Source organism: Leucoraja erinacea, chromosome 23, assembly GCF_028641065.1.
Source record: "Leucoraja erinacea ecotype New England chromosome 23, Leri_hhj_1, whole genome shotgun sequence".
Taxonomy (NCBI): domain Eukaryota; kingdom Metazoa; phylum Chordata; class Chondrichthyes; order Rajiformes; family Rajidae; genus Leucoraja; species Leucoraja erinaceus.
In genome coordinates this window covers 31,386,975-31,402,992 of record NC_073399.1, presented here as the reverse complement: position 1 = coordinate 31,402,992, position 16,018 = coordinate 31,386,975, and the positions used below count along the sequence as shown (strand labels likewise).

The 16,018-nt window shown below is 44.0% G+C and overlaps 1 protein-coding gene across 1 annotated transcript in view; it reads left to right on the top strand.

Moving 5' to 3' along the window:
* The first annotated feature begins 484 nt into the window (after positions 1 to 484).
* LOC129708449 (alpha-1,6-mannosylglycoprotein 6-beta-N-acetylglucosaminyltransferase B-like) overlaps positions 485 to 16,018 on the top strand; it is a 656,277-nt gene continuing 640,743 nt past the window's right edge. Inside the window, exon 1 of the mRNA XM_055654227.1 lies at positions 485 to 1,137. The gene's annotated coding sequence lies outside the window, so the exon portion shown is untranslated. The remainder of the gene's footprint in view (positions 1,138 to 16,018) is intronic.

Genomic DNA, 16,018 nt, shown 5'->3' with positions numbered 1-16,018 from the left:
CTTCTTCTCTTCTCTTCCCCGATCCTCTCCTCTTCTCTTCCCCCATCTTCTCCTCTTCTCTTCCCCCATCTTCTCCTCTTCTCTTCCCCCATCTTCTTCTCTTCTCTCTTCTCTTCCCCCATCTTCTCCTCTTCTCTTCCCCCATCTTCTTCTCTTCTCTCTTCTCTTCCCCGATCCTCTTCTCTTCTCTTCCCCCTTCTTCTCCGACACTCTCCTCCATCCTCTCCACTTTCCCGCCGCTTCGAACGCGCCAACCACATGGCCTCACCGGAAGTCCTGCTCGGCGCAGGGTGGCCTATCGGAGCGCAGCACAGGCTGTCAGTCAGGCCCCGGGGGGCGGGACCACGGGCCGCGACAACAGCGCCCCCGCTGGCCGGAGGCCGGTACTGCAACTCCCCGCAGCCCCGGAGCCAGCGCCCCCGCCGACCGGAGGCCGGTACCGCAGCTCACCGCAGGCCGCGCTTCGGTACAACAGAATCTGTAAACATAGTTCACTACAGACCAAAGATCCTATAGCAGAGCCACTACAGACAATTATAATAAACGAGAATACATTTTCAGTACGTGTTCACACACACACACACACACACATATATATATATACTTACACACACATAAAACAAAGTTCAAGTTCACATTTCAGTTCACATTTATTCATTGTCATTTGCACCAATTAAGGTACAGTGAAATTTGAGTTACCATGCAGCCATACAACCAAACACAGCACAATACACTATAGAATTTAACATAAACATCCACCACAGTGGTCGGGGCCATGAACTCTCCGTAGTCACCGCTACGGAAGGCCCGATGTACAAGCCCTCTCATCGGGATGATCGAAACTCCGATGTCGGGACGGATTGGAACACACACACTGCGTGGCTAGGAGCTCCCGAATTGGCCACTTTTATTACCGGAGACCGCGGCTTCACGAAGTCATAGCCCGCAGGCCGACGGTAGGAGCGCTTCTTCTGGCGATCCCCGGCAAGGGATCGCCCCACTCAGCGATGTTAAAGTCCCGCCGTGCCTGCTGCTGAAGCTCTGGACCGGCCTCCGAGAAAGGCCGCACCAATCCAGTTATTAGGCCGTGAGGGGGGGCGAAAATGGGACAAGGAAAAAAGTTGCATCTCCGTTGAGGTAAGTGACTAAAAATGGTTTCCCCCTATTGCCCCCCACCACCCCCCACACTAAAACATACATTTAGACATACTAAAAAACAAAAAAAGTTGAAAGCTGTTGGCGAGGCTGCTGCTCGCTGCGGCACCCAATGATGAAACAAACAATAATGGTGCTAAAAGACAAAACCAATGCCCCCAAGTCTATGTAGTTAAGAACTTATTTGGAGGTTGTAGTGTGCGGCTAACCTGTCTCACATCTTCTAAAATACAGTCCCCCACGCCTGCCAAAAATCATCCCATCTTCTCCCCCCCTCCTCTCACCATCTCCCCTTCCCCCTCTCTCTATCACCTCTTCCCCATCTGCTCAGTCCCCGTCTTCCTCCTACCATTTGCTGCTCCCATCTCCTCATCCCCTCCACCTTTTTTCATCTTGTCCCCTCTCCCATCTCCTCCCCACCACCTCTCCCCCCTCTCCAACTCTCCTTCCCCTTTGACCCCATCTCTTCCCTCTCTCCCCCACTTCCCTCTTCACCCTCTCTCTCCCTGTCTCCTTCCCTCTAATCCCCTGTCACTTACTCTCCATCCCCCACACCTCCCCTCTCCAACATCTCTCATGGTCTTGTGAGGCTCCAAACTGACACCCCCTCCCACTGGTCCTTGCATAACAACAAAAATATGTTAAATTATTCTTTCCGGAAAAAAGGTCCCAGGCCAGTGGTAGATCCTGACGTGTCTCCTTTCATTAATTAAATTGTCAATTATTGCACAGACGTAGATAATAAGCAAATATATTAATGGACAGTAAAATACAATTTTGCTGTTGAATGGGTCCATATTATGTTCAACCCAGAGAGCCATGGAGGTGGAGATATGGAATCTATTCAAGGAGATAATTTGAAAGTTAAGGCGTATGGGAGAACACTGGAGGTTTGGATCAACCAATATTTTAGTGAGTATCCTGGTGCTAAATGTCACATTTCTACCCCATATTCTTATGTTTCTCATTACTACTGCCACCCTTCAGCCATCAATCCCATTCTTACCCTAATTTCCAGGAACTGGAAACACGACTTCCCCACTCGTCAACTTTGCTTTAATCTCATTATTTACTGACACAATTATTAACCTTCATTCCGCTGCATTGTCCATAGAGTTCTGCAAGCCCATTGGATACAGATCTTTCTCTAGTTCTGGACGTAGCCAATTCCTTTCACAAGACTCAAAGAGGAAGAAGGTCCTTTTTTGTTAGAAACCATAAGACATAAGATCAGAATTAGGTCATTCAGCCCATCGACTCTGCTCCACCATTTGATCCATGGCTGATCTAATTTACCTTCTTTTCTCCTGCATTCTCCCCGTAATCTTTGACACCCTTAATAATCAAAAATCTATCAATCTCCACTTTAAAAATACCCAATGACTTGGCCTCTGAAGAAAGGTTTCGGCCCGAAACGTTGCCTATTTCCTTCACTCCATAGATGCTGCTGCACCCGCCGAGTTTCTCCAGCACTTTTGTCTACCTTTGATTTTCAAGCATCTGCAGTTCCTTCTTAAAATACTTGGCCTCCTCCACCATTTGTGGCAATGAATTCCACAGACTCGCCACATTCTGGCTAAATGTCTGATTTAGGAGAGAATGACACCTGTGAAAAAAAGATCTCCAATCAGCTGCAAAAGTATTGAAAGCTAATCCTGTAACAGAGACTTGACTGCATTATGTCCAATTACAGCTTTACCATGAAATATTATATGTAGCCAGTCAAAAGCAAACATTGTATTTTAGGGTCCTTTGAAATATTTATATGTCAAAAGGCATTTATTTTGTGCAATGGTCATTTTGGCATTTACAGATAATAACAATTATTAATAGCTTTCTTTAAGATGAGCTTAAATACAGTTTTTGCTTCTGCCCTGAGAGGAAAGCTGCAATGTGCCGATTAGAGTCAACATGTTTCCTGGGCCTGGACAAAGCTGTTACCATTTTGCTGCACAGCAGTCAGTAGGGTGTCAGCCCTAAACACACACATTCCAAGGCAGGCAGATACCAACACAGGACACTGTGCCTGCCAGCAAGAACTAATTTGCTTAAAGGGACTTAGAAATATTCATAAACATATATTCATATTCTCCCTCTCCACACACTCTCCCCTCTCTCTTTCCCCGCTCTCTCTGTCTCTCCTCTCACCTCTCTCTCTTCCCCCCTCTCTCCTCCTCTCTTCCACATTTCTCCCTCATACCTCACTCTTCCCCTTGCCCTCTCTCCCTTCTCTTTCTCCTCTGTCTCTATCTCTTTTTCTTTGCCCCCCTATCTCTCTCTTTCCCCCGTTTCTCTCTTCCCCCCTCTCCATGTAACTGCTCCTTGATTATGTTGGGTGCTTTCCTGAGGTAGCGTGAAGTGTAGATTAAATCAATGAGGATGGAGGGAGGGGGAGGTGGTGGCAAGTCTGGTGGTCCATGTGCTGGATTTAGCTGCTTCCACAGGCGTCAGCAATTTCTTGCGGCCTTGGACAGAGCTGTTGTCGAACCAGGTTGTAATAGATCAAAACTTGATGTAAAAATTGGTAAGAGTTTTTGGAGACATGCCAAACTTCCTTAGTTTTCTGAGCAAGTAAAGATCTTGGAAGCATGCTTTGTTTGATGTTGGTATTGGTTTATTATGGCCACGTGTACTGAGATACAGTGAAAATATTTGGTCTGCTATCCAGGCAACCTATACCGTACATGAGTATATTAGCTAGTGCAAAAGAGAAGATAAACAAGTGCAGAATATTGTGTTACAACTATACAAAGCAGTGGCACAGTGGCAATAGCAGAAGAACTACTGCCTTATAGCGGCAGAGACCCAGGTTCGATGCTGACTACAGGTGCTTGTCTGTATGGAATTTGTACGTTCTCCCCGTGACCTGCGTGGGTTTTCTCCGAGATCTTCGGTTTCCTTCCACACTCCAAAGACGTAGAGGTTTGTTGGTTAATTGGCTTGGTTTAAATGTCAAATTGTTCCTAGTGTGTGTAGGGTGGTGTTCATGTGCGAGGATCGCTGGTCGGTGTGGACTCGGTGGGCCAAAGGGCCTGTTTCCGTGCTGCATCTTTAAACTAAACTAAACTTCAGAGACAGTGCAGAGAAAATAGTGCAAGGCCACAGCACGATACATTGGAAGATAGGAATTTATCCCTAGCATTTGAGAGGTCCGTTAAGAGTCTGATGACTGCAGGGAAGAAGCTGCTTCTGAAGCCGGTGGTATGTGCGTACATGCTTTTGCACCTTGCGTGTGATGGAGGCCGCTCCCTGTCTTTCTGCCTCCAGTACTGATCCAGACACTGATCTGGTGCCCACCACGTGGGAGAGCTTGATGTCCTTATTAAATGATAGAGGCCACTCTTGAGCACATTGCTATTCTCACTGAACAGCAAGATGCCCATTGTGAGCAGACTGCAGCTATATATCTGGTGGTGATTCACTTAATAAGGATGCTAATGGACAAACGGCTGAAGTCATAGGTTGATTGCTGACAGTCAGTGAGGAACATTTTTCAAATACGAAAGGGTGCATCACCAAGGCACAACTCATACACTTGAAATGTGAAAGACACGTCATACTTGTGTATAATGTAGGTGATGAATGAATATAGCATTTAATGTACAATCAATTCCTGTCAAAGAGTTCTTCTCTGCTTGTTCTGCTCTTCAAAGTCTTTTATTGGTACCCTCTGAAAGAAGAACTTTTATGAGAGGCTGAAGAATATGAGCAAGGTTGATCATTTTGTTGCTTATTCTCTGGAACCCGTACCTTTTCCGTAGCATTAAAGGCTACCTGAACAGTTAAGTGAGCATTAGACATAAATGATTTATTGAGTAGGATAATGTAGGATTAAATAAATTATATTTGACTCTTGTGATATCTAACTTTGCAGTTCCAGGGACCTAGGTTTGATCATGACCTCCCACAAACCAAAAGCATGGTGGTTGGTTAAATGGCTCCACACCATTAACACTTAAAGTAAGCTTATAGCAAAAAAGGTTCATAGGAGAAGGGGGAGGGGGAGAGGGAGAGGGAGTAATCTACTACCACCAGGATGAAGGTACAGGCACTGAAAAACAGTGACCAACAGGTTTAAGAACAGCTTCTTCCCATCGACCATTGGGCTTTTGAATATTGCAACATTAACCGTACCTCAGCAACTTTGATCAAATACTGTGTCTTTGATTGCACAAAGCACTTTGGGTTTGCACAATTACAGTTACCTAGTATTATTATTGTTATTAATCTATTGTATTATTGATTATTATAGACTTATCTGTGAATTCATAAGCTTCTTAAAGTGGTGTCCGATTACTGTTGGGATGTGCCGTCAGCTCTGACCAAAATCCATTATAAAGAGGTCCGTAATAACAAGGGTAGATTGTGTTAGTAAATGTTGCTTGGAAATGATCGCTAAGTTGATTTATTGGATGGTACTGCCGCTGTAAAATACTGAAATGTGATCTAATTACGAGACAGCCAAGGAGTAGAAAACAGGTGGCTATTGTTTATAGGCTCCCTTAGACTATCAATCAAGGCAGTTGTTTAGACGATCAATCAAGAATTAATGTGGCTGCAACAATGGTAATGCAGTAATCATGAGGGACTTTAATCTTCATATTGACTTGGAAAATCAAACTGGTGAAGTTAGTCTTGAAGTGTTGTCCATTCAAGGCAGTCTTGAACATAGCATTTTGGAGTTGACAGGGCAACAGAGTTTTATACTAATCATGTAATAAATTAGAATATATTTCTAATCTCTTGCAAAAGATCCTTGGGCTGAATAATCATAACAAGATGTAAATTTATACGTAGTTTGAGTGTAAACTTTAGTCGGAAACTGGATACCTAAAAGCAATTTTGTGGATTTGAAGGGCATGTATGGTGGATTGGAAACTTAATTAAATGTAAAATGAGCCATGGCAAACATTGTAATGTAATATTTAACTCTCAACAAATAGAAGTTCCATGAACAAAGACATAATTGGAAAAGTGATATATCTGTGGCTAATTGAAGAAATTAAGATTGCTATTAGACTGAAAGAACCAGCCTATAAAGTTGCAAAGAACAACAGTAGGTCTGAACATGGGAGAATTTTAGAAACCAGGAAATAAATACTGCAAGCACTTAAAGAGGGTGGGAATAGCAAATTAAATGTTGGAAATTAGAAGTTGAATCGGGCCTGTGAATAATGGCAAATGAGGAAATGCTGATAATTTTAAACTAATATTTTGGATCCGACTTCATAGTTGATGAAATTGGTAGTTACACAAGAGGCAATTTAAAACAATTAAAATCAATGGAGTAAGAGCACGGCAAATTAATGAAACTTAAAGCTGACAAATCCTTTCACCTGATGGCTTGAATCCTCAGGATCTGAAAGATTTGACTGCAGATAAAGTCAATACCTTGATCATCATCAAAGCACAGACAATCATTCAATTCTCTCATTGTCTTTTGGAATATTTTGTTTTAGTTTAGTTTAATTGTTAGTGCAATTAAATTATTCCAAATCACACTCGTTTTGTGTTCTCCAGCTGTAGACATACATTTGTCCAATTTATGATGTCCCAATCCAGAAAATTAAGTATATATATATATATATACTGGACCAAGTGCAGACCCGTTGGGTCTGTTCCCCCAATGTGCGGTTGTGGGGGGGGGAGGCGGCATGCAGCGTCACACACACTAACTATCCCCCCCCCCCCCTGCAGTCACGCTAATTACCCCCCTTGATATTATATTAATATTATTAATTTGCTACTTTTACCCCATAATCTGTGATCTCCATCTTGATGAGAGAGTGATTGAGGCACACCACTTCCTGGTTTTATAGTCCCTCCCCCTCCCTCCAGCAGGGGCAGCAGAGAGAATGGTGATTTAAAAAAAAACATTAATTTCTCTCTGATTTTTCATCGATGTGAAAAATACTCTGGTCCAGGAAGGCAGACGTGGGCTCTGATCGAGGTGGCCAAAAATGACGGCCGTAGGTTGCGGAAATCGCAGCACAGTGGGCCAAAAGCGGTCAAGATCAGACTTTTAGTAATATACACACACACACACAATTTTCTTCCTGGGATTAATAAAATTCTATCGTATAATATCATGTGTGTAGGAAGGAACTGCAGATGCTGGTTTAAACTGAAGATAGACAAAAAAAGCTGGAGTAATTCAACAGATCAGACAGAATCTCTTGACTAAAGGAAAATATTACGTTTGGGGTTGGGTCTGAAATAAGTTCCTGCACAGCTTTGGAATGTGGAAGGAAACAAGAGCACCCGGAGAAAACCCATGCGAACAAAGGGAAAAGGAGCAAACTCCATACAGACAGCACCCATATTCAGGATCAATTCTGGGTCTCTGGCACCTTTAGGCAGCAGCTTTATGGCCAATGTCCTGCCCCATAGTCTTGAACTGAATTAAAACATACAGTAACTGTAAAGGGGGACATAAAGTTACTTGGAGATTTAAAACTGAAAATGGATATTTTCATTTTTTTAGTAACCAAAGTTATCAACGTATAATTTTTTGTGTGTTGGAAAACAAAATATAGTGGCACAGCTGGTAGACTTGCTGCCTCACATGCCAGAGATCTGTGTTCGATCGTCTCCTCGGGCACTGTCTGTGTTAAATTTGCACATTCTCCCTGCAAGCGTGTGGGTTTCCTCCCACATCCCAAAGACGCATTGGCTTAAGGTTAACTTGTCCTGTAAAATTGCCCCTAATTGGTAGGGAGTGTGTGAGGAAAGTGGGATAACAGAATGTGTGATGAATGGGTGGACAAAAATGTTGGAGAAACTCAGCGGGCGAGGCAACATCTATGGAGCGAAGGAAATAGGCGACGTTTCGGGTCGAGACCCTTCTTCAGTGATGTGAGGGTGGGGGGGAAGGGAAGAAGAAAGGAAGAGGTGGAGACAATGGGCTGAGGGAAAACTGGGAAGGGGAGGAGAAAGCAGGGACTACCTGAAATTGGAGAAGTCAATGTTCATACTACCCAGGCAAATATGAGGTGCTGCTCCTCCAATATGTGATGGGCCTCACTCTGGCCATGGAGGAGACCCGGATTCGGAATGGGAAGGAGAGTTGAAGTGTTGAGCCACCGGGAGATCAGGTGTAAACTGGGGTGTAAACTGCCCAAGCAAAATATGAGGTGCTGCTCCTCGAATTTACGGTGGGCCTCACTCTGGCCATGGAAGAGGCCAGGGAGTTACAGACCAGGGAGTTACAGAGGGAAACCAACAGGGGAGGAGATGGGCAGATGTGGCCAGTGGTGGGATCCCATTGGTAGACATAAAAGCTGGAGAAAATCAGCGGGTAATGTAGCATCTATGGAGCATCTATTGTAGCATCTATGGAGCGAGCGAATAGGCGACGTGATGTCGGGGGGGGGGGGGGGGAACACGAAAAACAAAGGAAGAAGCGGAGACAGTCGGCTGTGGGAGATCTGGGAATGGGAGGGGAAGGAGGGAGAAAGCAAGGACTGTCTGAAATTAGAGAAGCCAATGTTCATACTACCCAAGCAAATATGAGGTGCTGCTCCTCCAATATGTGATGGGCCTCACTCTGGCCATGGAGGAGGCCCGGATTCGGAATGGGAAGGGGAGTTGAAGTGTTGAGCCACCGGGAGATCAGGTTGGTTATTGCGAACTGAGTGGAGGTATTGTGCAAAGCGATCGCCAAGCCTGCGCTTGGTCTCACTGAGGTTGATTATATGTTGAATAATCCAACCACATTTTTGTTTGGAAGTGGAAAGAAATAACAGAAATTGCATTCATTGCAAGGTGTAAAAAGAGTTGAGATACTGTATTATAATTTTGCTGCATGTCATTGTGGTATATATCATGTCTTGATTGGTGAATATGTTTAGTTGGTGACTTTATTTGAAGGAGAAATTATATGTGAATGCTTCATTGAGCATAATTCCGACTGGTAACTACGCACTTTGTCCGAGCACATTAGCGCACGCATCATGCAAGGCTTCTTAAATGACCACCTAAACTGTCATTTGGCCATCTAAAAAGCTGCTAAGGTTGTCCGGCTGACAACAGAGAAAAAAAGTCAAGTGAGAGCCCTGCAAGGTGTATAATATTTTTTACTCTGTCATAGGCCTTTCTTACATATGCTGTCACAATGCACTGTAGTCTGAAATAACCCTTCTGTAATTTTCCTTGCCCTTCAATTCAGAACAACAAGTGTTTTAAGCCAATAACTCGATACTAGCACTGGCAATAAATAAAAAACGAAAAAGCGCAGCTTTCCAGCCCCTTATCTCATTGGCCACGCTCGGCTGCAAATCGGTGTCAATCTGGTGGACCATCTTCCTCTAGTCGTGGGGGTGGGGGATTGGGAGGGGCCTCACATGGAACAGCCTAGGGCCTCTCTTCATCTAAATCCGGCACTGCCCCGAACCGTGAGGCCTGGGCTCTCCGACCCGTGAGGCTCCAGCTCCAGCTCTGACCTGCGTTGCTCCGGCCCCAGCTTCTCTGTGGCCTCCTGGGAGACGCCTGTCGCGTCGGCCTCCTGGGTACCCTCTGGTCTGTACAGCACTTTGGTCAACGTGGGTTGCTTTAAAATGTACTTTATAAATACATTTGATTTGATTTGATTTGATATAGGAAAGGTTTATAGGGATATGGCCAATAGCTGGACAAATGGGACTAGCTTAGATAGGGCATCTTGGTCAGCATGGATGAGTTGGGCTAAAGAGCCTGCTTCATGCTGTATGACTCCATGACTAAGTTTTACAAAAGAAGGAGAGCAGGAGAGCTTTGAAATAACAAAGTTTGGCAGTGATTAAGGCAAACAGGCAGACTGGCCATCTGTAATTTCTGGTAAATGCCTGAAGATTCAATGCAATTGAGGACTTATGGACTGGTCTTCATGCAGAAATTAAATGAACCAGCAAATGTAATAATTGCTAAGATAACGGGCACTTTATCCATTTCTTGTTTTGAATAAATTTGTTGGTGATTCATTTAACACTGCTGCGTTGCTAAATCACATGAAGCCTTGAATTTCAAAGGCACTTCATCAGTGATTTCTGTTGAATAACCTGATTAATTAGAAAATTAACTGATAAAGTTTGACTGCATGACCTTGAACATGCTGCCTCAAATGCATGCAATTAAATATTTAAATAAGAACCAAAACAAAGGGTAAGCTGAGAAAATCAAGAAAATATCAAAATCTCTTTAAAATAAATATGTGAAAGTAATGCATTTACATAAAGTGTTGGAGGAACTCAGGGGGAAAGGCAGCATCTGTGCCTGACCCACTGAGGTCCTCCAGCCCTTTGTGTTTAGCTCAAGATTTCATTAGACATATGTCCTTGTATGTTGGGCGGTTGTTAGGCAGCCGGTAACATCTGTACCAACTTAGTGGATTTGCTTATAAAGATACTGATCGGAAATTGAGAAGACATTCTCCAATATATAGATTATCAGGGACTGTGGAGCAGGGGACTGCAGATGCTGGTTTATCAGGGACTATGGTTCTGTGTATTGAAAATGCTTTCTGGAACACAAAGCTTTTTTTTCCAATGTAAAATGATGGACACCTTTATTCTGCAGTTTCAGAGCTATGTTCCTTGTTTACAAGCTGGAGGACTAGAACAAAACCTTCACAATTAACCATCTCACACCGAATCCTTTCAACATGTTAAAACAGTTGCAATGGTTGTGCAACGAGTCTTAAACATGGTTGCCGGAGGGAGGCAAATATAAAGGCTAAAAGTTTGAGCATAGGGAAGAAAGAAGAACTAAAGTTTTGATAATCCAGAACATTGCCATTTGTTATAGACACGGTGAATGAATGGCTTGCTTATTTTCCAGCCCAGGAAGCAATATATTGAGGGACAGATGATCTGCAAGGTATTTTAAAATTCAATTTATATGTACAATTTTTTCAAGATGGATAGTGGTAGCAGCTTTTTAATTGATTTTAAAAGGCGTCCAAGGATCTAGCTGGAATGTTTATTGATCTTGTTGCTACATTTTCAAACAAAATATTTGGTTCGGGATTGGTTCTGGGGCAAGTTTTATCCACCGTTTTAAAATACAAGTAATGGAATTAATATGGCAATGACTTGAAAGCTAGGAGATTCTAAGTCAGTTTTGCTGGGTTTAGCATTTCACCCTTTAATACACAAGGGACTAAATTATCCAATTAATTAAGAAAAATAAAATTCTACTGAAGGATGATACAGTGTTCAGTCTACTCATCACAAGAGCTAATTAAGTGCTGTTTGTTCAGTGCACCTAAAAATATATTTATACTGAAAAGAACATTTAACATTATTACATTATGTCTGCTGCTTTTTTTGAAGGCTATGGTTTTTGAAGGCTGCATTAGTTTGGTCATATTCCACGAGGTAACATGAGCTGGTGATATATAGTCTCTGGTCATGTGGCACAAATTCAAATGTAGTTTTCTTGACCATATAAAGTGAGACAATGGTTCCATTCCCATTGTGCAAAAATATATAAAAACAAGAATATTTCATTAACTAAGCAAAGAAAGGAGTGAGGGAAAAAAAGGACAAAATAAAGGTGAGGAAATTAGATTTCACTAGACGTGAAGGGTAACTTACTAACATTATACTGATAATCAATAGTAATACTATTGCATTCCATGTTCAACTCAGAAACGTAATGATTGGATCTTTAACTTGTATTTTGCTGACCTTTGATGCTCAGCAGCTAGACTGTTAGACAAATTATTTTGACAAGCTTACTTCCTGGAAGATGGGTCCCAACTATACACAAAATAGAACATAATCTCACTATCTAGGGAGTTATATTAAGTAAATGTGGGGTCTATAGAAATGGAATTCATCTTAGAACTCTAATGCCATCTATTGATTTACCGACAACACCACTATTGTTGGCCGAATTATGGGCGGTGATGGATCAGCATACAGGAGAGAGATAGAACAGACTCTCGCTCAATGGCAACAAAACCAATGACTTCAGAAAGGGTACGTTGGAAGTCCACGTGCCAGTTTCCATTGGTGGGTCAGCAGTAGAGAGAGATAGTAGCTTCAAATTCCGGGCTGTTTATGTCTCAGATAACCTATTTTGGCCCAAGCACATCAATGTGGCATTAAGAAGGCATTGAGAACGCATGCCAATAGACAATAGACAATAGAAACATAGAAACATAGAAATTAGGTGCAGGAGTAGGCCATTCGGCCCTTCGAGCCTGCACCGCCATTTAATATGATCATGGCTGATCATCCAACTCAGTATCCCGTACCTGCCTTTTCTCCATACCCTCTGATCCCCTTGGCCACAAGGGCCACATCTAACTCCCTCTTAAATATAGCCAATGAACTGGCCTCAACTACCCTCTGTGGCAGAGAGTTCCAGAGATTCACCACTCTCTGTGTGAAAAAAGTTCTCCTCATCTCGGTTTTAAAGGATTTCCCCCTTATCCTTAAGCTGTGACCCCTTGTCCTGGACTTCCCCAACATCGGAAACAATCTTCCTGCATCTAGCCTGTCCAACCCCTTAAGAATTTTGTAAGTTTCTATAAGATCCCCTCTCAATCTCCTAAACTCTAGAGAGTATAAACCAAGTCTATCCAGTCTTTCTTCATAAGACAGTCCTGACATCCCAGGAATCAGTCTGGTGAACCTTCTCTGCACTCCCTCTATGGCAATAATGTCCTTCCTCAGATTTGGAGACCAAAACTGCACGCAATACTCCAGGTGTGGTCTCACCAAGACCCTATACAACTGCAATAGGTGCAGGAGTAGGCCATTTGACCCTTCACATTCAATGTGATCGCGGCTGATCATCCCCAATCAGTACCCCGTTCCTGCCTTCTCCCCATATCCCCTGACTCCGCTATTTTTAAGAGCCCTATCTAGCTCTCTCTTGAAAGCATCCAGAGAACCTGCCTCCAAGGCCCTCTGAGGCAGAGAATTCCAGACTCACCATTCTCTGTGAGAAAAAGTGTTTCCTCGTCTCTGTTCTAAATGGCTTACTCCTTATTCTTAAACTGTGGCCCCTGGTTCTGGAATCCCCCAACATCGGGAACATGTTTCCTGCCTCTAGCGTATCCAAGCCCTTAACAATCTTATATGTTTCAATGAGATACCCTCTCATCCTTCTAAACTCCAGAGTGTACAAGCCCAGCTGCTCAATTCTCTCAGCATATGACAGTCCGCCATTAACCTTGTAATTAACTTTGTAAACCTACGCTGGGAATTAACCTTGTAAACCTACGCTGCACTCCCTCAATAGCAAGAATGCCCTTCCTCAAATTAGGGGACCAAAACTGCAAACAATACCCCAGGTGTGGTCTCACTAGGGCTCTGTACAACTGCAAAAGGACCTCTTTGCTCCTATATTCGATTCCTCTTGTTATAAAGGCCAACATGCCATTTGCTTTCTTCACTGCCTGCTGTACCTGCATGTTTACTTTCATAGACTGGTGTACAAGGACCCCCAGATCCCGTTGTCCTTCCCCTTTTCACAACTTGACGCCATTTAGATAGTAACCTGCCTTCCTGTTTTTGCTACCAAAGTGGATAACCTCACATTTATCTGCATTAAACTTCATCTGCCATGCATCTGCCCACTCTTCCAACCTGTGCAAGTCACCCTGCATTCTCATAGCATCCTCCTCATAGTTCACACTGTCACCCAGCTTTGTGTCATCTGCAAATTTACTAATGTTACTTTGAATCCCCGGTCTTCAAATGCCCAACTTTGGTCTTAACTAATTTTTTCCCCTTCACATACCTAAATAAGCTTTTTTTTTAACCTGCTTTATATTCTTGGCTAGCTTACCTTCATACCTCATCTTTTCTCCCCGTATTGTCTTTTTGGTTATCTTCTGTTGTTCTTTAAACATTACCCAATCCTCTTGCTTCCCGCTCATCTTTGCTACGTTGTACTTCTTCGCTTTAATTTTTATACTGTCCCTGACGTCCCTTGTCAGCCATGGTCGTCCCTTTCTCCCCTTGGAATCTTTCTTCCTCCTAGGAATGAACTGATCCTGCACCTTCTGTATTATTCCTAGAAACACCTGCCATTTTTGTTCCACTGTCATCCCTGCTAGTGTATCTTTCCAGTCAACTTTGGCCAGCTCCTCCCTCATGGCCCCATAGTCCCCTTTATTCAACTGCAACACTGACACCTCCGATCTACCCTTCTCCGTCTCCAATTGTAGATTAAACCTGACCATGTTATGGTCACTACCTCCTAATGGCTCATTAACCTCGAGGTCCTTTATCAAATCCGGTTCATTACATAACACTAAATCCAGAATTGCCTTCTCCCTGGTAGGCTCCAATACAAGCTGTTCAAAGAATCCATCACAAAGTCCCTTTCTTGGGGTCTAGTACCAACCTGATTTTCCCAGTTTACCTGCATGTTGAAATCTCCAATAACAACCACAGCATTACTTTTGCTACTTGCCAATTTTAACTCCTGATTCAACTTGCGCCCTATGTCCAGGCTACTGTTTGGGGGCCTGTAGATTAGTCCCATTGGTCCCATCTTTTTACCCTTACAATTCCTTAGTTCTATCCATACTGACTCCACATCTCCTGTTTCAATGTCACCCCTTGCAAGGGACTGAATTTCATTCCTCACCAACAGGGCAACCCCACCCCCTCTGTCCACCTGTCTGTCTTTTCGATAGGAGGTATACCCTTGAATATTCAGTTCCCAGCCCTGGCCCTCTTGCAGCCATGTCTCAGTAATTCCCACAACATCATACTTGCCAGTTTCTAACTGAGCCTCAAGCTCGTCCACTTTATTCCTTATACTTCGCGCATTCATATACAGCACTTTGACCTCCGTATTCACTTCCCCCCTCGCAATTGGCCCTGACCTTACTCTGTTGTCCATTCTCGAGCTTTCCTTCCCATTAATTCGAGAATCTTTTGTAATTTTTCCTGTAGCCACTTCCCCTTCAACTCCATCTTTATACTCCCAATTTGTCAATTCCTCCCCCCCACTATTTAGTTTAAACCCACACGTGTAGCCCTAGCAAACCTGCCTGCCAGAATGTCGGTCCCCCTCCAGTTAAGGTGTAACCCATCCCTGTTGTACAGGTCACCCCTACCCCAGAAGAGATCCCTGTGGTCTATACATCTAAATCCTTGCTCCCTGCTCCAGCCCCTCAGCCACACATTCAGATTCCCCATCTCCCTGTTCCTGTCCTCACTAGCACGAGGTACTGGAAGCAATCCAGAGATAACCACCCTAGAAGTCCGGCATTTCAGTCTTCTTCCCAACTCTCTGAACTCATGTTGGAGCACCTCCTTCCTCTTCTTCCCGATGTCGTTTGTGCCCACGTGCACAACTACTGCCAGCTGTTCACCTTCTCTCTTTCTCGAGGATGTTCTGAATTTGGCTTGTGACATCCTGAACCCTGGCACCAGGGAGGCAACAGACCATCCTCGCATCTCTTCTGCCGCCATAGAATCTCCTGTCCGCTCCTCGGACAATGGAGTCACCCACCACTAGGACTTTGCCGGACGTCAGTCTCGCCGATCATGTCTCATCTCTAGGATTTGAGCCTACGTGTCCGCCGCTCGGACTGGAAACATCATCTCCTCGGACAGTTCCCAAGAGGGCGTACCTGGTTTCATTAGGTACAGCCACCTGGGTCTTCTGCACTCCACGATTTCCACCCTTTCTCTCCATCAGACACCTTGGTTCTTCCCGTATCCTCGGCGTGACTACCTCACTGTAGGTCCTGTCCAGGAAACTCTCGTTTTCCCGGATGGCCCTGAGGTTATCCAGCTGCTTCTCCAGTGCCCCAACACGGTCCTTTAGGAGCTGAAGCTGGACGCACTTGCCACAGTTGTGGCAGCCAGAGGCTCCATCTGTGTCCCTGGGCTCCCACATTCTGCAAGCCTCGCAC